We start from the raw sequence: 23,683 nt of genomic DNA on the forward strand, positions 1-23,683 counted from the left end.
ATTTCATATGAAAACTGATGCTCAAACAGACTATGAGGAAAAAGAAAAAAAGACTTGTTTAAAGTTACATGGTTAGAAGTGGTAAAAGTGACATTCAAACCCAAGTTTGTCTAATGGCCAAGTATATGCTCTTTCCATTACCTCAGGCCAAAGAAAAACTGACAAAGGAGATAAAGAACAGCAAGAGAAATAGGGAATGAACCAGGAATATGCACGGTCATAGTCTCTAACAGATAAGAGAATCGCAGCAACAGATTAAGGATGTGAGGAGAAGTATCATAGATGTAAAATCCTTCAAAGAAGACTTAACACTTAGTAGTCCTTCAATGAAACCAGTGTGCTACTAGGATATTTGAAGTGTGAAGCATTAAATATAAAAAAAGAAAAATAAATAAAATCATACAACCATTATGCACTGTAGATGAATTAACAGTGGTAAAGAAGAGTATATGTATGTGTGTGTTAGCAAATGTACACACACTCACCTACCTACCTACCTACACATACAACAAGAGACCACAGAGAATACAGACGAAGAGAAGGAAGGAGTGTGAGAAGACAGATGGCTAAATTTATTTTGTGTATCAATAGTAATTTTGCAAAAATATTCGTGACTAATGGGCAGCATTTTTCATTGTGAGAAATAAATATTTCATAGTAAACTTTTGACGGAGAAAAGTATATTTTGTATAGAATAATTTCTCACATTTCCAGGCTGCTATAAATTAATATGCAAAACCACCAAGAAACAAGTGATTGGCCTTCGTATTTTCATGAAAACAATATGCAGCTTAAAGTTGTCATTTTATGAATATTTTGCAAAACAGTACTGCTTCACAGTTCTGTGGGGGAAAGTGGCAAAAAGCTCAAGATGTGGGGTTTAAAATTTAGCAAACATTCTTCAATCAAACAAAAGAAATGCTTTCAAGGAAGAATATTAAATAATAAATTACAATCACTCCATGTACTTATTGTTTTTAATATTTATAATAGCACAAGTATCAGCTTTTAGCAACAGAGAAACCTCTCAGTGATAATCATAAGCCAATTAAAAAGCCTCCTTCAATTTCCAACTAAAATGTAAATATAGAAAATAGCAACATTAAAAGACCCTGTCTAGTCTCTGCACTTTAAACTTTCCAGAACAAACCATGAGATCATTCTAATAGTTTTAGAAACGACATGTCAGAAGTCTAACTCAAATCCCATTTGTTGTTCTGTCCACTAAGTCAGTGGGCTATCAGGGATGAAGCCAGCTATCTCTTTGCCAATAAAATAAAGTAATAGTTCTTTGAGAGAGTCGCTTTTTACTCAGTACTTAGTCTCCTTAGCTATGCACACGGATACTTCCTGGTAATGTAGAATGGACACTATATCGAGCCAAGAGGCTTGCTTGGTAAATGATTCCTTTTGCAACTTAAGCAAATAACTTCATTATTATTTTTCTTTTAATGTTCCCATCTTTAAATTGAGGGTACGAGACTAGGTCTATTAAAGCAAACGGATTCCTTCCTTTGTACCAACTTGTTTTACTGGTGATGACTGCTGGGCATGAAGAAGGATGCTCTGTGCTCAGTGAGAAGGAGCATTTTGATCAATGAGCAATGCCTTCCATGGGCAAGCTAGAGTAGAAATGTTGTTTATTTGACATATCTGGGCTAGATGATTGTTAGCTGTCCTTTGAGCTCAAACATTTGGTAAAATGAGGAGTAGTAATGAATTAATCTATAACAACAGGACATGAAGAGAACTGAAACTGAGTGAGTTTTTTATCCATCAAATTAGAAACTTACAGTGGGTACTATCTAGGGTCTCTGAAAAGTAAAACATTCTATGTTTCTAGGTAAAAAATATTTTAATATATTTCGTTATTGCTATCTAGAGATTATTATAATGAAGACTGATTGTTATACTGACAAATGTTTAGTAGCGTTTGGATTCCAATGAGCAATGAGACCAGCAATGAGTCTCCTGAGACCCTCTGCAGTATTGCTCATAATATTGCTCACCCAGTTACCATTTAGGGCTCACATGAGGAGGCGAGATGGGGTAACCTGGAACTGATCTCCTTCCTGGAGAGAAAGCTAAGATAGAATGACAGCTACACAAATCACACAAAAAATTGACCCCCAGGATCTCATTAGATGCTTCCAGAATATGTTATTGAACAAGTTTCCAGGGCCAAAGACATGACAATGTTCCACTAAAAAGTTCTTCCACTATTTGCAAATATATCATGAAAGAAGCCACATTTTAGCCTTGGGTACTGGCATCCCTACAGTTTCACATCCAGGGTGCCCTCCTTCAAAGACAGTCCACATGTAACAGAAGAAAGGTGATAAATATTATCGAGAACTTCACAACACAGATTTATAGGTTGGAAGGAAAACAGTTTTTAGCTAAAGTAGTTCACATTTTTGTCAGGAATGTAGGACTAGATGTAAATTGATAGTGAAAAAACTATGTAAAGCGTAAAATATAAAGTCCAAAGAAGCTTTGAATAATGAAAAGAAAGTTATATATTCAATTGGAAAAAATACTGAGCACCACAAAACTATAAAGGGTTGCAGGCTTCACCTCACAAGGCAGCCTTCGCATCCTAAAATATCAGCAATCTAACATGCTGCAAAACACTCCACAATGTTTGAAGTAGCATACTGTATGGCTGCACTGCTTCTAACTGTCATGGCAAATGATGATTAGTGTTTGGCCTATGAATTCTATTAACGGTATACAGAGAAAAAATTACAGAGAAAGGCAATAGCTAGAAAAAACTTAGGATATTTTTAGGTTAAATAAAAATGTTACCTGTCTAGAAAGAAACTTACGATTGGATATTTTTGACTAAGAAAATAAGGAAGATTGATAGAAACTTAGAGTAAGTTGTTTTTGCAAAAGAGACTTTACAAGTTTGCCAAATTGAGCTTCATTCAAGAAATACTAATTGAGTTTAAAAGGATTTTCCCTAGTGAGTTGAAATTACTAACTCACTGAGAAACTCCAAAATGCTCTGTTGCACCATAGTGGCCATATTTGGACAATATGGAAGGTAACTTGGACAGTAGGTATAGTATATGATATTTTAACTGAACCTTAGATATGTTAAAATACAACAAACCTAGACTTCATATATAAGTAGACATATCTTCAAGTTGTAATTGAGTAATTTCAAAGAATTATCTATTTGATATTTTCCTTGGTACTATTATTAATTCAAGTTTCTCACTTAAATTTCGGATCAGGAAAAAAACCATGACTTTAAATACATTTGTACTTGTTAAGTAATATGATGTCATATATTACTAAAAAGTTTATAGCTTAAAAAGAATTTGTATAAATCAATAACAAAAAGACAAATAACCCACTTTAAAAATGGGTAAAGGACTTGAACAGACATTTATCAAAAGAAGATAAATAAATGGCCAACAAGTACACGAAAAAATTTTCAATATAATTAGTCATTAGAGAAATGCAAGTCAAAACTATCAGATGCTACTTTACACACACCAAAATTATAAGAATTTTTAAATTCCCACACATACAAAAATAAACAATAAAGAGTACTGGTAAGAATGTGGAGAAGAAATGTAACCCTCATACATAGCTGGTGGGAATGTAAACTGGTGCAGCCAATTTGGAAAAGAGTTTGATGGTGCTTCAAAAAGGTAAACATAGGATTACCACATAAGCCAGTAATTCCATTCCTATGTATATCTCAAAACTAAAAATAGGTACTCAAGCAAATACATGTACATGAATGTTCATAGCAGCACTATTTATAATAGCCAGAACACGAAAACAAAACAAGACAAATATCTGTAGATAGATAAATGGAGAAACAAAATGTGATATAGATATATAAAATACAATATTATTCAGCCATAAAAAGAAGTAAAGTACTGATTCATGCTACAGTGTGGATGTATCTCAAAAACATTATACTAAGTGAAAGAATCCAGACATAATGGGTCACATATTACATAATTCCAACTATATGAAATTTTTAGAATAGGTAAATTCACTGAGACAAAAAGCAGACGGGTAGTTGCCAAGAGCAAGGGGAAAGGGAGAACAGGAAGTAACTGCTTAATGGGTACAGAGTTTTCTTTTGATGAGGTGAAAATGCTTTTGTAACTTGATAGAGGTGGTGTTTGTACAACACTGTGAATGTATTAAATGCCACCAAATTTATACATTGTACATTTATAAATGATTACTTTTATGTTATGTGAATTTCACTTCAATTTTTTTAAGTTTAATACAAATTTTCATAAAGTTCCCAAGACTCTGTTGATGATACATCCACTAAAAAAATGAGGGGTCATGACAAATGAGTGAAAATGTTAAAAGGAAATATTACCCACCAGCCAAATATAGGGCAATTTAAGAATCACAGCAAATAATGATACTAATAGCTTACAACTCATTGTTGGGAAAAAGATCCGTTAGTCCTTACTGGCGCTAAACAAGAAGGGAGAAGAGACAGCTCTTCCTAACAACAGAATTCCAACTAGTTAATAGAAAAGGAATGACGGAGTTAGAAACAATCATTTTACAACATCATAATAGTACTTGATTCAGGCAAGAAACATCAGTGACTGCAAAAATATTTCATGAAAGTTGATGAGGAATATAATATATATACAAAATACTTAATATCAAAAAAATTCACTCTACAGTGGAGAAACCTGCAGATACTCTCTTTGCTAAAGAGATCACAGTTGATGTCCCCAAATCTGGGGTAAACTGGTATCTTGTGCCTTTTGATAAGATGAACTTAATGCAGTGTAAACTGCATTACTCTCAAAATGCATAACCTCAATCCATGCATGAAGAAATATCAGGAAACCCCAAAATAAAAGACATTCCACAAAACTAAAAAAAAAAAAAAAAAAAAAAAGTCAGCATGACAAAAGACAAAGAAAACCTGAAAACTTTCAGATAAAAGCAGTCTAGGCCAGGGGTGGTGGCTCACGCCTGTAATCCCAGCACTTTGAGAGGCCAAGGCAGGCGGATCATGAGGTCAGGGGATCAAGACCATCCTGGCTAACACAGTGAAACTTCATCTCTACTAAAAATACAAAAAATTAGCCGGGTGTGGTGGTGGGTGCCTGTAGTCCCAGCTACTCAGGAGGCTGAGGCAGGAGAACGGCGTGAACCCAGGAGGTGGAGCTTGCAGTGAGCGGAGATTGCACCACCACACTCCAGCCTGGGCAACAGAGTGAGATTGTCACAAAAAAAAAAAAAAAAAAAAAGAGAGGAGTCTAAAGATACATGACATCTGAAAGCAATGCATGATCCTGGATTAGATCCTTGGTAAGGGCATAGGAATGGCTATAAGGAACGTTCTAGGAACAACTGGTGAAATTTGAATACGGAATATGTATTAGATAATAGCATTGTACTGATGTTAAATATACTGAATTTGATAATTGTACTGTGGCTATGTAAGAGAAAAACTTCTACAAAGGATTTCCGGTTAAAGGGTCATTATATCTGCAATGTACTTTCAAATAGGTCAACAAAAATGATAGTAATAAAAGTGACAATGAGTGTACACATATATATATACACACACGTACACATATATATATAAATATATATATACACACGTACACATATATATATAAACACACTCATATACACCCATATAGCTGTATGTGTGTGGTGGGGGAAACAGAGAGAGAAGGGGAAGAGAGAGCAAGAGTGAGAGTGGGAGTGACAGACAGAGAGAGAAAGTGTGTAAATGTACCAAATGTTATAAATTGCTGAATATTTGGGGATTCATTGTGCTATTCTTGCAAATTTTTTACAAGTTTAATTTTTTTCCAAAATTGAAAGTTAAAAATTTAAAAAGTAGTATCCCTGAGAGGGTTTTTTTCATTGAAGCCTGCAAGTTTGTATAGATCTGAGACTATGTTCTCAGCCATATTCTCTCTTGCTGACCATTTTCCTCTTAGAAACATGGCAAACAGAAATGAAAAATCCCATTTGCTTATCAAGTCTATCTGCTTGCCAGTGCCAGATTATTCCCTGTGGCATCATTTTTACTGCAATTTTGAGTCCATTTTTAGGAGTCTCAAATGTGTGGGATTCCACCATTTCCCTTGAGAGGTTATCTTCTGTTAACTCTCTTTTCCTGAAATAGAGATCACCCTTAAATGTTTCCTTAGTTGTGTTACCAGTTATGTAGCAGAACTCTGCCACCCAGGAAGAGACTACTTATTTCTAATGGTCTGTACACTAATGTTCTTTAATTATTAACCTTTGGCTTCGCTGTAGGGAAATTTGAGAAATGTTGTATTTGGGATAAATTGTTGATAAGTATGCATGTGTTTATTGGTCAGTTTCTGTTCCTCTCTATCCCTTGGTCTGTCCACAGAACTCAGGACAATGTCCAAGCTCTGATATCTGACCATTCAAATGGAAATCACTTTTGCACAGATAACACTTGCTGAACTCTGCTTTGTTACTCCGTAATTTTGACTATTGAACTACAGGTTCACAAAACATCAAAGCTGGAAGGGACACCAGAGACAACCAGGTTTAATACCCTCATTTTATAAAGAAATAAGGTCCAGACAGGTTAAATGACCTACCCAAACTAATACATTAAATTGAGTCAGAGCAAAAATAAGAAACCTGGTTTATTCACTTCCTGACCTGACTGTCATCTTTCCACCTACCATGATGACTCATCAACTGTCTTTTAGCTGATTATCACTTTAAGTTTTTAAGAGAATTTACAGAATACTAATTTGCTTTTCATAAACACCACACTTGCAATGAACTTTTAAAGCAAGATTTATTTCTAGCAATGCTGAAAAAGTCTTCTTTCTTAAGGTTCGGAGCAGAACCCAGTTAATCTTGGTCCCATGTAAAATACATGGACACATGATGCTTATCTTTAGTCTTCTCATTTTTGGACATATTTATGCCTAAATACTTGTTTCTCTGCCAACTAACTAGAACTCTCTGAACAATATTTAGATCACTTTGGAAAAGGGAAGTTGGCTCACAGAGTTTTCATCTACACAGACACGGCTGGGAATCAAAATTCTAATGTTCTTGCTAATGGGGCTTGATTTTCAATAGAAAAAGGTGACAGAATCCCAATTTTTTTCGAATGCCTTTTTAACTTCCACATCCCAATACCTTTTTTTCCTTTCATTTCTGGTTTTGGCCAAGACTGCAATCACGTATCAGGTTTCAGGAATAAGGATACTTTTGCAGTACTTTTGGCTATGATCAAAAAACAGAAATGCTGAAAATATCAAGAGAACGTCTATTTGTACATAGAATCTTTAAGAACAAAGAAATTTTAGAGACTTTGGTAACATGCAAGTGACTGATAAGAACTGTTCAACACAATGACAGAGATCAAAGGCTGATTAGTGTGGACAGAAGAGATAATGGGAAGGAAGAAAGTGGAGCGAAGGGCTATGAGGCAGTGGGGTTCAAGAACTGTGATTGTAATGGGAGCAAAAAAGTTTGGCTGTTGTATTTTAAATAGCTTGTTTTCAGACTCTCTTTTCTGAGATGAAATCTCGCTCTGTCACCCAGGATGGAGTACAGTGGTGCAATCTCGGATCCCTGCAACCTCCGCCTCCTGGATTCAAGTGATTCTCCTGTCTCAGCCTCCTGAGTAGCTGGGACCACAGGCATGCGTTACCATGCCCTGCTAATTTTTTGTGTTTTTAGTAGAGATGGGGTTTCACCATGTTGGCCAGGCTGGACTTGAACTCCTAAATTCAACTGACCCAATCGCCTTGGCCTCCCAAAGTGCTGGGATTACAGGTGTGAATCACGGCACCTGGCCTTGTTTTCAGAACTGAAAAGTTTTATTTGTATCTATCATAAATGAATATTAGTTGCCAAATCTGATGGTGAATATTCTGTTTTCATGATACTCGAAATTGCAGGAACATTTAGAACAGTCCCTCCTTTCTTCTTGAGAATGTTTTTTTCTCTGAGCCTCCGTAACATGAAGCTCTTTTGGCTTTCTTTTTGCTGGTTGCTCTTTCCCACTGTCCTCTGCTGGCTTTTCCATTTTTATTTCACATTAGATAATAGAGTGCCCCAGGTCAGATTCTCAGGACTTCTTGTCTTCGTGTACACTTTTTCCCCATGTTGTTGCATCTAAAGATAGATATGCTGATGACTTCTAAATTTACACCTTAAACTCCAATCTCTCCTCTGAGCTCCATGCTTTTATATTTAAAATGTGATGTGTCCATTATTTGGCTAAAAGGTCAGCCAGGCTTAACTCACTATTCTGAACTATTAAAAAAACACAATGTTTTACTTTTGTTGACAGCCAATTTAATTGTTCACCTCATCATTCCCCTTGCCAGCTACCAGAAAATCAAATGAACTAAATATCTTATCTAGTTAAAATTTGGTCTAGTCTAATAGTTTCATAGATCCTTCCAATCATACTTCATTTCTCTCTAGGAAAAAAAAAAAAAGTTTGGTTCTTCAAATAGCCCCCCTCATGATACTGGAGGAGAGGAGTCCATTGGCCTTCATGATGATCCTGCGTGTGTACTAGCTCTTTGCTACTCAAAGTGTGGTCTGTGGACCAGCACCACCAACATCTCCTGGCAGGCTGTTGGAGATGCAGGCTAAACTCCAGCCCTACTGAATGAGAATCTGCATTTTAACAAAATCCTTAGGTGATTCGTAAGTCTGAGAAGCACTGAAGATCTGGTATGTATTCAATGTGCCCCTGAGTACTACTTGCTCTGCTGACATTGAAAGCTGTGATCTATGGTTGGTAACATTTTTGTGGAGGTTTGGATGGTTGATTGCCTTAGTGTGGGGAATTTTTTTTTTTTTTTTGTCCCCATTGGTTTACTGAGAGCCTGATAGTTCTTTGTAGCTGAATCAGCCTCACCTCAGCTTCCACTGGCAGCAACCTCCTGAATGACTCATTTGTCTTCCATTCAGTATGTAGCTCAGGAATCAGCCCAGCCTCTGCTGTTGGGACCCTTTGTCCATTAGCCTTCTGTCTCTCAACCCAGCATCTGTGGCTCAGGAAAGCTAAATCACAGGGAATCCCTCTGTCCACATAATAGTGTGGTCAATTTGCTGTGGCACAGTATAAAAATGATGGGAGAACAAAGAGGTGATATTTTACCAGAGATGGGGGCAATGATATCATTGTTTACTTAATGCACCTACCCTTCTCCAAGCTAAAGTCACAAGGGTATGTCAGAACACACCTCTCTAACTACCTTACTCTCATCTCTCTCCTCTCTTTTCTCCCTAAAAATCCTCAGGGCAAAATAAAAGGCTTTTAGTTTCCTTCTACTATATTTTATTTTTCTTCTTTCTAACTCTAGCTAGACCTTAATAGTGAATGGGGTCTCTCCTCCAACTAGGGAAAAATTGCATGAGCTGAGTCTCAGGCTCAGGTGGAATCAGGAAAATCTTATCTCAAGATGAAAGCCTAGCTTGCTGTATTTGGTCCAGAAATTCACACCTTAAGGCCATTGTGCTAGTTGTTTCTTCTGCTGGTTGCATAATTATATTTTTGTAAAACAAAGCTGCATCTTATACTGACTACTTCTTGGAATTTCTTCTGTTACAAATTTGAATCTCCCTTCAGGGAAATAAATGACTAGGGCTGATGAGGGCAAAGTTTTTTGTTTGGTTGTTTTTTTTGTTTCTTTGTTTTATATGGTTAAGCAACAGATAAAAGCATTTTAAACATTGTAAAACATTACCCTTCCATTACATGAGAAAGAGAGAATTCTGTTTGGGGATGAGCGCAACTTGCTCTTCTCTCGGAATCCCACCTCTCACTTTATAGCACCACTACCCACATAGCAGCACCACAGTCTACCACAATGTAGAAGTCTGACATAAATCCTCTTTTGTCATATCCCTTATACACAATCCATTAACAGTCTTTTTAGGTCTAGGCTTAAAATATCTCTGGAATACTACCATCTCTCAACATCTCTTCAGCTATCAGGGAAGTCCAGTATTCAGCATCTGTTGCTCCCCTTAACTCCTACCCACCTCTAACTAATTCTCCATGTAGCAGCCTAGTGACTTTTGAAACAGTGAGTAAAAATTTTAAGTGTAATAATATCTCTACCCTACTTAAAACTGTCTAATGGCTGCCGATTACAATTAAAATATAATTCCTTTCCACGGTTTTCAAGACTATAGGAGATCTCATCCCTGGTCACCATTCAGGCCTCGCATCCTAACACTTCCTCTTTGTTCATGACTCATGCACACACTGGCCTTTTTCTGTCCCTGGGATATGCCAAGCTCATTCTCGCCTTAGGACCTTTGTCACACTGTTCTTCTGCCCATTACACTTTGCTTTTGTTTCTTGGCCTGACTCTTCTTTCAACATTCATGTCTGTGCTCAAATGTTAGCTTCTAAGGGTGAACCTGTTTAATACTGCATGTTAATAATCCCTCTTTGCTATTCACTATATTATTACTTTGTTTTAATTTTTGAATGATATTTACTAATGTCTGGAATCATTATTTACTTGCATGTTTATCATTGCCTATTTATCATCTACCTCTTATATCACCCCAAGTAACATTTCTGAAAACAGTGACTTTATTTTTCACCTTTATATCCCAAGCATCTAGGACAAAACCTGGACAGGTGTTCAAGTATATTTCCTGAAAGAATGAATGAAAAAATAAATGCTGGCAAGGACATGATAGAAATGAGACTCATACCTGCTATGTGAACTTGGTATGCACTTTCAGGAAAGCAATCTGTATAATATATCAGGAGTCTTGGAATGCTTCAATCTTTTGGTCTAGAAAGTCACTTAAAGCAATCCAGTCTACTGATTCTTGCTACTGCATTCTCTGTATTATTCACAACATAGAAAAATTAGGAAACAAATGCCCAATATTTGGGGAATGGAGTATCTATATAGTATTAATATGGGCACTAAAATAATAAAGATTCTTTTATTTTTATGATGTAACTTTTAAAATATGGAATATTTTCTACTATGCAAGGGCAAAAAAATGTACCAAAGCAAAGTATACCAAAGTGGTATATAAAATATATCCTTTGATGTGCAAAGGCTTTCTTCCCCATTTCTTCATCCTTTTTTAGTTTTCAAAATGTTTTACAATAAAGCTGTGGTCTTTTTTATTTTTATTTATTTATTTAAGATGGAATCTTGCTCTGTCACTGAGGCTGAAGTGCAGTGGCACGATCTCAGCACACTGCAACCTCCGCCTACCAGGTTTAAGTGATTCTCCTGCCTCAGCCTCCAAGTAGCTGGGACTGCAGGCATGAACCACCATGCGTGGCTAATTCTTGTGTTGTTAGTAGAGACGGGGTTTCACCATGTTGGCCAGGATGGTCTCAAACTCCTGACCTGAGCTGATACGCCTGCCTTGGCCTCCCAAAGTGCTGGGATTACACTGTGGTATTTTTTAAATAACCATTTTAGAACCCAACATTAATTTAGTTAAATAATATAGAAGGAATCAAAATCAATACATGTTTCATTGAATTGAATATATTAACTTTTTTCTAAATCCGTTAAATCTAATACTACACAAATTGGCATTTACTTATATTTAAGTTCACTATATTTTAGTCATTCTTAGAATTTTATCTGCCATAGGAAGATAAGTTTTGACCTAGGCCTTAAGACAATGTCCCAAATCGCACAGGAGGGACTTCATAATTCAAAGCACATGTATGCTTGCATATGCATAGTAAAGGCCATAACATTTTTTAAATTAGTAAATGAGCTCCTAACTTTATGATTATACATATATACTAATAATTTGGATAATAACTAAATTCTCCATTTGTCTTCAAATTATAATCTCCTATGGCTTGAATGGGTCCCCAAATCTCATGTGTTGAAAACCTGATCCCCAAATTCATATACTGATGACACTTGGAGGTGGAGTATTTTGGAGGCAATTAGGTTTAGATCAAGTCATTAGAGTTGAGCTCCCATAATGAGACTGGTAGCTTTATAGGAAGAGAAACACCTGAGCAGGCATGCTCTTGCTCTTTCACCATGTGATGCCCTCTGCCACGTGTGATGTCATAAGGGCCTTATTAGATGCAGCCCCTTACCTTGAACTTCGCAGCCTCCAGAACTATAGAAAATAAATGTCATTTATTTACAAATTACTCAGCCTATGGTATTCTGTTATAGCAACAGAAAATGGACTAAGACACAATTTCTTTCTATGAACAAATTTAAGTCTTCTAAACAGGACTTACTTCTCCAGATAAGATGATGCTTGGTGTTAATCAAAATGTAGGACTGTTATAGTGGACTACAGATCTTATTGCTGCAGGCAGAAACAGAATTATAATGAATATCTGATGTTTCATGGTACTTGGAGACATTTTGAAAACTCTCCCATTAAGAGAATGAAATACAAACATAACCACTGTACTTGAAACGAAGTAAGGGCTGTTAGATTTGACTCAATCCCTTCAATGCAATTTTATCACATATATATGTAAACATACACACACATATATGCATATACTTATATACACATATGTATATTCTTATATACATGTGTATTATATATTATATATGTGTGTATAGTATATATGATATATGTGTGTATGTATAAACACAGAATATTTCAAAAAAGATTATAAGTGATTGAAAGGACATGGAAAAATTAGACTTTGTTAGCTAATTGTCAAAGACAGTTAAACATTTGCTGTTTCCATCATTCTACACTCAATTAAGCCAGGCTAAGGATCATCTTATACATGCTGACTTTGTTAGATTTTTCTCATATCAAACAATTCAGTTCAATCTCTTCTTACTGAATGCTTACTATATGCTAGGTATTGTGCTAAGGACCAGGAATACAAAGATGCAGACATCCTGTTCAATGCCAAATTTTGACAAGGTAACATATCTGGGACCAAATATATATCCATTTTAAAAACAGAAACTTCATAGTAAGTTTCAGTATTAGAAGAATTTTCTTGTCAGTAGCCATGATATGTAAACTGCTAAATATATACTCTAAGTAAATATTCTATAAGCACATCAGATCAGAAACAGCTGGCAGCTTCAGGCTGTTCATTTCAAAATGAATTGAAGACCTGTAATCTGCCTAGTGAGGATATTATTGATAGGATAAGTATTTTTGTACTTCCACAAGAATAAACTTTCTTCTTTCATGCTTTCAAATTTAGGGCCTTTTTAGTGGTGTTAGGATGCCCCATTAAATGCTAGAAAATCACTTAGTTTATCCTTAGTCAATTCTACTGAATTTGGCATTTCTTAAATGTGGTCGAGGAAGAAATCTGCAAAAGACAATTACTTGAAATATATGTTTATTAAAAATGCGAGACTGCCAATATATTTAAGGAAAAAAGAAAACGTAAAAACAAACCCAAGACTTTCTTCTGACAATGCTGTGTTAGTGTTTCACATTTATAACTTTTTAGTATTAATCTTTAAGAATCCATGAAAGAAATAAACTTGGACTTGCTTATTGTGCCTGTTTCTAGATTTTAGAAATGCTAGCACCTCTTTGTTAACAGCGGTCTTCCAAAGAGAGACTTGACCAAACTGTGCACATAGGGACTGTCCTTAGTGCAGTGCTAAAGCTCTGGGCTATGAGTCCAAAGATCTCATTTAGTCATGGGCTCTTGTGCGGGTAAGACACTAACTGCTATGACAGTCAGCAAAAAGTAAAACGACAAGTAATCTATACATATTTATTAATTTCTGCATTTGTGGATTAACTGTGTTGATACATCTCTTGTTTGCTGAAAGGATTAAAGGAGCTCAACACAGAGGTAAGAATGACTTCCTCCCCGACTTTCTATATGGGTGTAGAGGTGGCAACCTCTGACTGGGTGTCTGCATAGCAATATGTATACTTTTAAAATAATGTAATTGACCATATCAAAAATGGGGAGAGGGATGATAAAGAACTTACTATAATCAAAGTCCTGCAAACTCTACTTTCCAGGGTAAGGAAGAAAGAATGATTGCCTGATACTTTAAGTAGGAGCTGCTTTCTTGCTGTAGGTTAGTAGAAGCTGGAGAGTGAGCAGGAGTCTCCTAGAAGCAGTGTTTTCTCACTCCAAATCTGAACTGGATGCTTACTAAAGAGCACCGAGCACCAGTTTGCAGTAGCCATTCTGAATTTAACAGTAACCATTTGGAGGCTACAAATCCTGAGGTCTGACTCTGAACATGTGTTTGTTTATTGGCACAGGGATAGCACTACACCATTTAGTTATAAAGCACAACGGAGCAAAACTACATTAATATGAGAATCCATATTTTGTCCTTCTTTTGCTGTATGTCACACTTCTCAGTGAGACCCTAACAAGAGCAGGAATTAAGAATAGGTCAGAAGAACATCTGCTTTTCTTATTTTGATTACGTGGGCAAGCAAAGGAATTTGCTTTTATAACACCAAAATAGCTTGGAATGCAGCAAAAATAAACGCACCTTCTGTCTCATGGAATGCTATTACAGTACAACGCTTTGTGAATGCTTGTTGGCATTTTCAAGCATTTTTTGTTCTCCTCATTTCTTTCTCAGCTCCATAATGCAATCCTCATGGTTTGAGCACTAGACTTCAAATGAGACATCTATTCAGAGAGTGTTCAGACAAAACGAGTGGTTTCCTTAGTAATGGGAACTATGTGAAAGCCTTCAGCACAGCCCCTTCAGCCAGCCAGGCTTCTCCCAGGCTTGTGGTTCACACATAGGCTCTCAGTGAGCATTATACAGCTGGGGAGCACCCCCAAAGTCTAAACTGACCAAAGCACTGAATATTCATTGCATTTCTAATCAAGTATACCCTTTATAAAAGGTTAAGGATGTAAGAAGTGCTCTTAACGGTGAGGGTTAATTTGCTCATTTTCTGCATCATGTCTATGGAATGGAAAGAAAGATAAGTGATTTTGCAAAAAAAGACACGTGTTGTTCTTTTGTTTGATTGTATTTTACATTTCCTTACCTTTAAATCCTAAGCCTGTCCTATTCTTGTTCTGTCTATGCCTAAAGACTACTACTTCTCATTTTCCAGTTTTCTGCATAATAATCATCTTCAATAAAGCTTTGAAACTTTGCTATTAAAACAGGGTGCAAATGTTGTCTTTCGTAGTCTCAAATATATTTAAAATATAGTAAAGTAGTTTCATGTATACCAATGTTGAAGTTTTATTATGTACGTGTATCGATCCATTTTGTTATTTAGTTTCAGGATGACACAATAATTAGAAAAAGAGCTGGTTTCTCTGGGTAATACAATTGTCATTCATCTTAAATATTGACTCTTAAAGGCGGACAAATAACAACAACTATCCAAAATAAAAACCAACATGAAAATAATAAAAAATTATCTCAGCTGATATAATGTTTGCCTTTGAGGAATAATAATTTATAGATACCTTCACACTATGTTAATCATCCAATTAGTAGAATAAAAATATTGTCAAACATTTTGGGGATGAGAAACATGAGGCATAGCTAAATTGTTAGTCTTCTACCATGAATATTTTGTCAATCTGGTTACAAATAAGCAAACACAAGGAGCAAAAGTTAAGCTATAAAACATGCAAAGAAGAGGAGAACGAGGGCTTCAAAAGATCACTGAAGAGAAGAAAATACAGTTTGAAGACTGTTGGCTTTGGAGTCTGACTTGCATTCTAGCTTTCCTTTCTCACTAGCGTGATAACTGTAGAAGTTCACCAACCCCAGTTTCCTCTTCTGTGAAAACGGTGAAGTCCCTGACTGCCTCACAGTACTGTAAGAATGAAACCATATGTGTGCAGGGTCTACCAAGTTTCAGTGTCTTGCATATAGTTAAACTCAACAAATGTTATTTATTATTATTCTAGGTACTTTAACTTCAGCATACATAATTTCTGCATTTGCATAGCAATGTATATTTTAAAATCTGATCTATTTCATTGTGGTTTCTGGATAGCTCAAGGGAAATCATTTCTATTTTTTTAATAATACCAATAATAAATGTCACAACAAAAATACTAAATTTGCTGTCAAGAAATAATTGAACTGAGGAATGAAGAGTGAACAGTGAGAAGCAGGCTTGCTAAACACAAGTGTGTGCCTGGCTGTGTTGTGGAAGAAGGGGAGAATGGACTAGAAGGGATGAAATTAGAAGCAAGAAAGATGAACTATAAAAGATGAGACTGGAAGCAGGGAAATTAGGAGCAATTGCAGCAGCCAAGGTAAGACAGGATGAACACCTAGCAGACGGAGAAGATAATTTAAGAAAATTTCTGAGTAAAATCAAGTTGCATATGGTGAAATGCAAGATATGAGGCACAAAGTCCAAAGTTCTGCAGTTCTCTAGGTAACTAGGTAACAGCAGAAATTTTTTAAAAAGGCCAGGAGCGGTGGCTTAAGCCTGTAATCCCAGTACTTTGGGAGGCCGAGACGGGCGGATGACGGGGTCAGGAGATCGAGACCATCCTGGCTAACACGGTGAAACCCCGTCGCTACTAAAAAATACAAAAAGCTAGCCAGGCGAGGTGGCGGGTGCCTGTAGTCCCAGCTACTCAGGAGGCTGACGCAGGAGAACGGCGTAAACCCGGGAGGCGGAGCTTGCAGTGAGCTGAGATCCGGCCACTGCCCTCCAGCCCAGGCGACAGAGCAAGACTCCGTCTCAAAAAAAAAAAAAAAAAAAAAAAGAAAGAAAGAAAAAAAAAGAAAGCCAGTTTAGGGAAGAGCTTAAGAGGTCAGCTTTAGACACGTAGAGTACAGAGTGCCTGGGGATCATGCAAGTAGCGACATTTACCAGACAATTGGAGGGATGGATTGATAGGCAGACAGACGGATGGATGGATGGATGGATGGATGGATGGATGGATGGATGGATGGATGGATGCATGGATGCATGGATGCATGGATGAAGAGACTGATTGATTGATTATTTTATTTGCAAGAGCAGTGATATAGGTTTGAAAGTAGTAAGTACACAGTAGAAGAGATAATATTATCTAAGAGAGTATATGAAGAACTGTAGGCAAAAGAACAAACCTAGGACAAATACTTAAGAGGCAGATGAACCCACAATGACAAGAGACAGAATGTTCAGACAAGCATGACAATGACTTAGGAGGCTTTGATGTGCAAGAACCAAATTGGGAGGGCACTGGTTGAGATTCCAAAGCAGAATTTCAGTAACAAGGTTGGATTAGAAACCAGAGAAAGGTCAACTGAAAAAGTAGGTAGAAAGTGATGATATGATTGTAGCAAATATTGATAGCTCTTTTGAGAAACTTAATACGAGGAGGACAGAGATGGAAAGACAGACTAGGGTTCAGGATTAAAGGGATGATTGTTGTTATCATTGTAGTATGAGTAACAATTAAGCATATCTACGGATTTTGTGGAAATATTGCTAGATATTTTTTCACATCGCTAGAAAAGGAATAAAAGTCAATTCCCTGAGTGAAAAGAATGGAGAGAGACACAGAGAAAAGCCAAGATGACAGACCTTTTGGATCTACAGAGAAATACAAGGAGAAACATAGGGACGAATAAAGGAATCTGAGGAAGAGATATAGAAAAAAATTTGTCTCATTGATTTCTGACGTCATCCTTGATTGTGAATTTCTTGGCATAATGAGATTACTTTTGTTCTTCAAATGATTTGTATCTTTCATTAAAAATAAGACCTTTGGGTATATACCCAGTAATGGGATTGCTGGTTTGAATGGTATTTCTGCCTTTAGGTCTTTGTGGAATCACTGTCCAAAGCAGTTGAACTAATTTACACTCCCATCAACAGTGTAAAAGTGTTCCTTTTCCTCCACAACCTCGCCAGTAGATTGAAGCTAGTTGATTAGGGTATTTAATTGTTAACTAAATTTTCGTGGGTTTGCATCCCATTAATCTAGTAAGGACTTAGTAAGGTGTTTTTTGACTTTTTTAATAGTAGCCATTCTGACTGATGTGGGATGGTATCACATTGTGGTTTTTATTTCTATTTCTCTAATGACCAGTGATGTTGAGCTATTTTTCACATGATTGTTGGCTGCACGTATTTCTTTTTTTGAAACGTATCTGTTCATATCCTTTGCCCACTTTTTATAAAGACACATGCACATGTTTGTTCACTGCAGCACTATTCACAATAGCAAAGATATGGAATCAACCTAAATGCCCATCAGTGATAGACTGGATAAAGAAAATGTGGTACATAAACACCAAGGAATAAATACTATGCAGCCATTAAAAAAAGAACAAGATCATGTCTGTTGCAGGGACCTGGATGCAGCTGGAAGCTACCATCCTTAGCAAACTAATGCAGGAACAGAAAACCAAATACTCCATGTTCTCACTCACAAGTGGGGGCTAAATGATGAAAACTCAACAGACACTGGTGCCTGCTGGAGGGTGAAGAGTGGGAGGAGGGGGAGGATCAGAAAAAACAACTAATGAGTACTAGGTTCAATACGTGACTGATGAAATAATATGCACAATCCGCCCGCCCCATGACCCATGTTTACCTTTGTAACAAACCTGTACATATACCCCTGAACTTAAAATTAAAAAAAAAAAAAAAAAAAAAAAAAAAAAAGACATGGCTTGGTGCTGTGGCTCACATCTGTAATCCCAGCCATATAGAAGGAAGAGGTGGAAGGGCCGCTTGAGATCAGGCTAGGAAGCACAGAGAGACCACATCTCTACTCAAAGGAAAAAAAAAAAAAGAAAGAAAGAAAAAAGAAGAGAAAACTTAAAAGAAAAAATAGCAGCATATGGTGGCTTGTGCCTGTGGTCCTAGCTACTCTGGAAGCTGAGGTAGGAGGAATATTTAAGCCCTGGAGTTCAGGGTTGTTGCAGTGAACTATGATCGTGTCACTGCACGCCAGTCTGGGCAACAGAGCAAGGACTGTCTGAAAAATAAAGAAAAAATTTAAAATTAAAACAAAACCTATAGGTAAATAAGAATCTCTGTTTTTCTCCAATTTTACTTTCCAAAACTCCTTTGAAAAAGAAAATGAGAACTCTGACCCAACTTGCTTTAGTTCAACATTCTAACAAACAACCAGTGTTACTACTCACCTTACATCATGTTTTTAACTGAATTGAGAACTAATCTGTTATTAGAATTAGACCACAAAGGACAAAATCACTGAAGACCTTCTTAGCACAATGTCAGCCCCTCACCATCAGTGACTCATTCATTTGTATTTAGCTTTCTGAGCATATCAACTCATTTTTTCCACTAGGCACTGCATTTCTTCAGAGCTCTACTTCTCAAATCATGACAGCAATAAAAATTCTGTCATCAACCCTGAACAAACACTACTGTATAAAAGCATCCACTGTCTAGTGCATAAAACTCATTCCTTTTTTAAAAATAGTATTTTATTTTTGGCATCCCTTGTTGCTGACTACATTGAATTGGTTGGCTCAGCCATCCCTCAAGCATTCATTTATTTGACAAGTGAATGTTGAGTACCTTGTGCAGTAGAAAGTGCTCTGGCTCTGTAAGCAGAACTGAGTTCAAATTTTAGCCCCATTATTTAATAGTTTTGGGACACTGGGCAAGTAAGCTAGCTTCTTCCAGCCAATGTTTCTACACTGTCAATTGAACGTAAAAATATCTATCTTGGCCAGGCACAGTGGCTCACGCCTGTGATCCCAGCACTTTGGGAGGCTGTGGCGGGCTGATCACAAGGTCAGAAGATCGATGCCATCCTGGATAACATGGTGAAACCCCATCTCTAGTAAAAATACACAAAATTAGCTGGGCATGGTGGCACGCACCAATAGTCCCAGCTGCTAGGGAGGCTGAGGCAGGAGAATTACTTGAACCCGGAAGGCGTTGGTTGCAGTGAGCCAAGATCGCGCCACTGCGCTCCAGTCTGGACAACACAGCGAGACTCCGTCTTAAAAAAAAATTCCAATTTGAATAGAATATTTTTGAAGTTAATGTATATAATACACAAATATATGTTAGTGTTAGTGCTCGACAAATGTTATTTTATCCATTTTATATGCATTGTGGAGCTTAAAAATGTAATAAGACATATACTCCCTCTAGGAGAATCTTATACGCTAAAAGGGGAAACAGGTAAAATTACAGAAGCAATTATAATACCAAAAAAAGATAAATAATAAGAGCGATAAAGAGTACTATTGTGGATCAAATGAGAGATTACATCTTGTTAAAGGAGGAAAACAATGACCATGATAACAATGACCACTACCATAATAATGCCAATAATAACGTCAAACATTTGTTCAAGACTACTATATTTGAGCACTTTTCTAAACTCGGTATACATATTAACTGTTTTAATGCTCTTAACAATTCTGGGAGAAAAATGAGATGCAGAGATGATACTTAAACCAAGATGCACAAATGACGCTTAACAGAGATGATACTTAACATGATGCTCAGAGTCTCTAGGAAGTGGCAAGGTAAGGATCCAAACCCAGGCATTGTGGTTCTACAACTCACATTCTACCAACTGCCCAGGCTACTTTTCTAAGGAAAACAACATAAAGCCCAGGATTTGATAAAATAGCAATAAACAAGTTAAAAATCCCAACCACTAGCCAGGCTTGGTGGCTCATGCCTGTAATCCCAGCACTTTGGGAGGCACAGGTGGGTGGATCATGAGGTCAGGAGTTTGAGACTAGCCTGACCAACATGTTGAAACCCTATTTCTACTAAAAGTACAAAAAAAAAAAAATTAGCCAGGCCTGGTGGCACGCTCCTGTAATCCCAGCTACTCAGGAGGCCGAGGCAGGAGAATTGCTTGAACCCGGGAGGCAGAGGTTACAGTGAGCGGAGATCGTGCCATTGCACTCCAGCCTGGGAGACAGAGCAAAACTCCATCTCAAAAAAAAAAAAAAAAAAAAAAATCCCAATGACTAAGTCAATGAATACTGATCTACTGTACCCCAATATTTTCTTATTTGATGATGAAGGCAAAACTCTTTCAATATAATTTAAAGGTTGCAATTATTCATTTATGTTTTAAAATCATTTCAACATCTTTCCATTAAAACTCAGTATTCATCTAGGAAACCTGTAGACATTTCCTACAATGTAGGCAACACGTACAACCATGTAATACTGTGGTTTGCAATGTGAAATTTCTCTGAAGCTTTAGTGCCTTCTAAAGGAAGAAACTTAAGAAAGAAAAAAAAAATGAAGGGAAAGGAGGGAGAGTAAGAAGGAGGAAAAGAACAAGAAGAAGGAAAAGAAGAATTAGCAGAGGACTGTCAATCATCCGGTAGATGATAGGGTAATATGGTGGAAAAAATCTGGAATACCTGAGGGGCTCTATCCTGTCTTTAAGGTGCCAACTGTGTGCTAAGCTTCCATGGTTCTCATTTGATGATCACTCACAACTGTATTAATTCAAAAACCCTAAAATCCTTACTGTATTACAATGTAATGTCTTCATATGGTACTTCATTATATAGATGTGATACCAAAATAATTTTTTCATGTATCTTTTGAGAGAGCCACATTTCACATTTACAGTTAAGGACTGAAGTCCCTGATAAGTGAAAAAAACACCCAAAACACACACTGATTCTACAAAGCTGCTGATGCTCTTGGAACAAAATAGAAATTCCAGCCAAAGAACAGAATCGTCATCCTTTTCATCCACAGCCAGAGTCATTTTCTCTTTCACGTTAAAATCTCATTTCTAGTGCTCCATGATATTAAATTTATAAAAATGAGTATAAAATATTTTAAATTTATCATGTACCTACATTAAAAGGACAATTGCAGGAAGAGCACTCTCATCTCCCACTTTCAAAAAAGTGATCATTTAGTTAAAACAATTTCCTATGAAATAATGTAAGATAACATATAAATGGCTACCTTTAACAATTCTAAATGAATCAAAAATTAAAAGATTTTTTCTTGATTTCTGAGAGACTGAAATTTAAAATATTAGGTATGATTGTTTAAAAACCAAGAAAGTAGTTTAATCGTGTATCTGTTTGACTATCACAACTTACCTTCATTATGGGAGTGCATTATAATTGGTTTGACTACTGGATTTGTCAATTATACAGTCAATACCAATCGATGAAAATTAATCACTTAGATACCATGGCATAAATAAAAATTCCTTTTTCAAATAATTATCACAATTTTAAGATTATTCTTCCATATGTGGCAATAAATCATGCAAATATTGAAATAATTTGGAATATTAAAGAAATTGAGATTTCCTAGATTAAAATTAAGGGGTAAGAAGGATGACTATTACTACTACTAAAAGTACATTAAATTATATGTAAACATACTCTTAACACAACATCCCAACACTCAACCATGATCCCTAATATACAGAATTGACTCAGGGCTTTCTGAGTAAATACTAGAGTATCTAGCAAATAATAAAATATTACAATAACATTCTGAAATAAATACTAAGTTAAATGAGATGCTACTTTTATCTTGAACTTATTTTGATTCATTTGAATAAATTCTTATAGAGAAAAAGCATTTGGGAACTGTTTCTAGAAAACTACAGAGTGAAAATATTTAGTATTTAAAGATAAGCCTATCGTTTAAAATTTTTTCTGGTATTATTATTATTATTGTAACTGCAAACTATTGGTCTATGTCATGTCAATAAATACTGAAGGAGCAATTAGATATGAAGGCTTTTTTTTTTTTCCTAAATCTAATAAGTGTCATTTCTTTTTACTCCACTAGAGGGTAGTCTCTCAAAACTGGGGTTGGAGTTATGACTAGCCTGCTTTTGACCTGTTGATATATTAATCCTCATGTTCCATTCTCCTCAACAAGATGTTTCTTTAGTATACTAATTAAGGTTGTAAAACATGCATTTTTAAAACTGCTTTTTGATTTTTTCATAGATGTTCTTTGAGAAATATGCACTGCTATGTGTTCCTGTGTTTTCCAAATTTCTGGTAATTAATAAAAATGTTTTACATATATGGCTTATATAGTATATTTTCCTGGTAAATATCCTCTCAGAGTTAATAGGCCTAAGAACAAAGATAAATAATTTTTTTTATAATTTAGCTTATTACAATTGAATTATTTCCCCAGAGTGGTAAAAAAATATATCCTAAATACACACACACACACACACACACACACAGATATACAAACACACCTACACATGTACCCATTCATATGTAGCTCCTAGATTGATTACATCATATAAGGAGAAGTCAGTGAGTATAATTAGAAATACATATTTTTAAAAAGTACCCCCTCAAATGCCAATGTTGTGAATTACAGAGAGGCAAATATATGTTTTATTTTAAAAATCTGGTCAATCCAGACAAGAAATGTCATTGCTAAAAAAAAAAGTGTTATTGAACACCAAGCACATATGCTAAATTAAGTAGGATCTATAGAGAACCAAATGCCACTCAAAACAGTTGCAAGCTTCTCTTCTTAAATAATACAGTCATTGCTGAACTTCACAGAGACAGAGTTGGAGGTGTGAGTCTCTACGACGTGTTTTTAATATTTGGGAAATCCTTATCAGTAGTGTGTCCTGCCTATTTGCAGACTGAAAACATTGTTTCTCTGAATGACTGATAACCTCAAATTGAGAAAACTTGTCAAAAAATTCCCAACATTCCTCCAGAAAGGGGGAAAAAAATAAGGAAAATGATACCTAGGAAAATATGCAAGCCTGTTTCATTTATTTGTATCCTAAGCAGCAGTGTCATAG

General features: G+C 36.1%; 1 protein-coding gene across 12 annotated transcripts in view; it reads right to left on the bottom strand.

Moving 5' to 3' along the window:
* IMMP2L (inner mitochondrial membrane peptidase subunit 2) overlaps positions 1–23,683 on the bottom strand; it is an 872,645-nt gene that overhangs the window by 396,195 nt on the left and 452,767 nt on the right. The gene's annotated exons all lie outside the window — the stretch shown is intronic.

The sequence above is a fragment of the Macaca fascicularis genome, chromosome 3 (assembly GCF_037993035.2).
Source record: "Macaca fascicularis isolate 582-1 chromosome 3, T2T-MFA8v1.1".
NCBI classification, from domain to species: domain Eukaryota; kingdom Metazoa; phylum Chordata; class Mammalia; order Primates; family Cercopithecidae; genus Macaca; species Macaca fascicularis.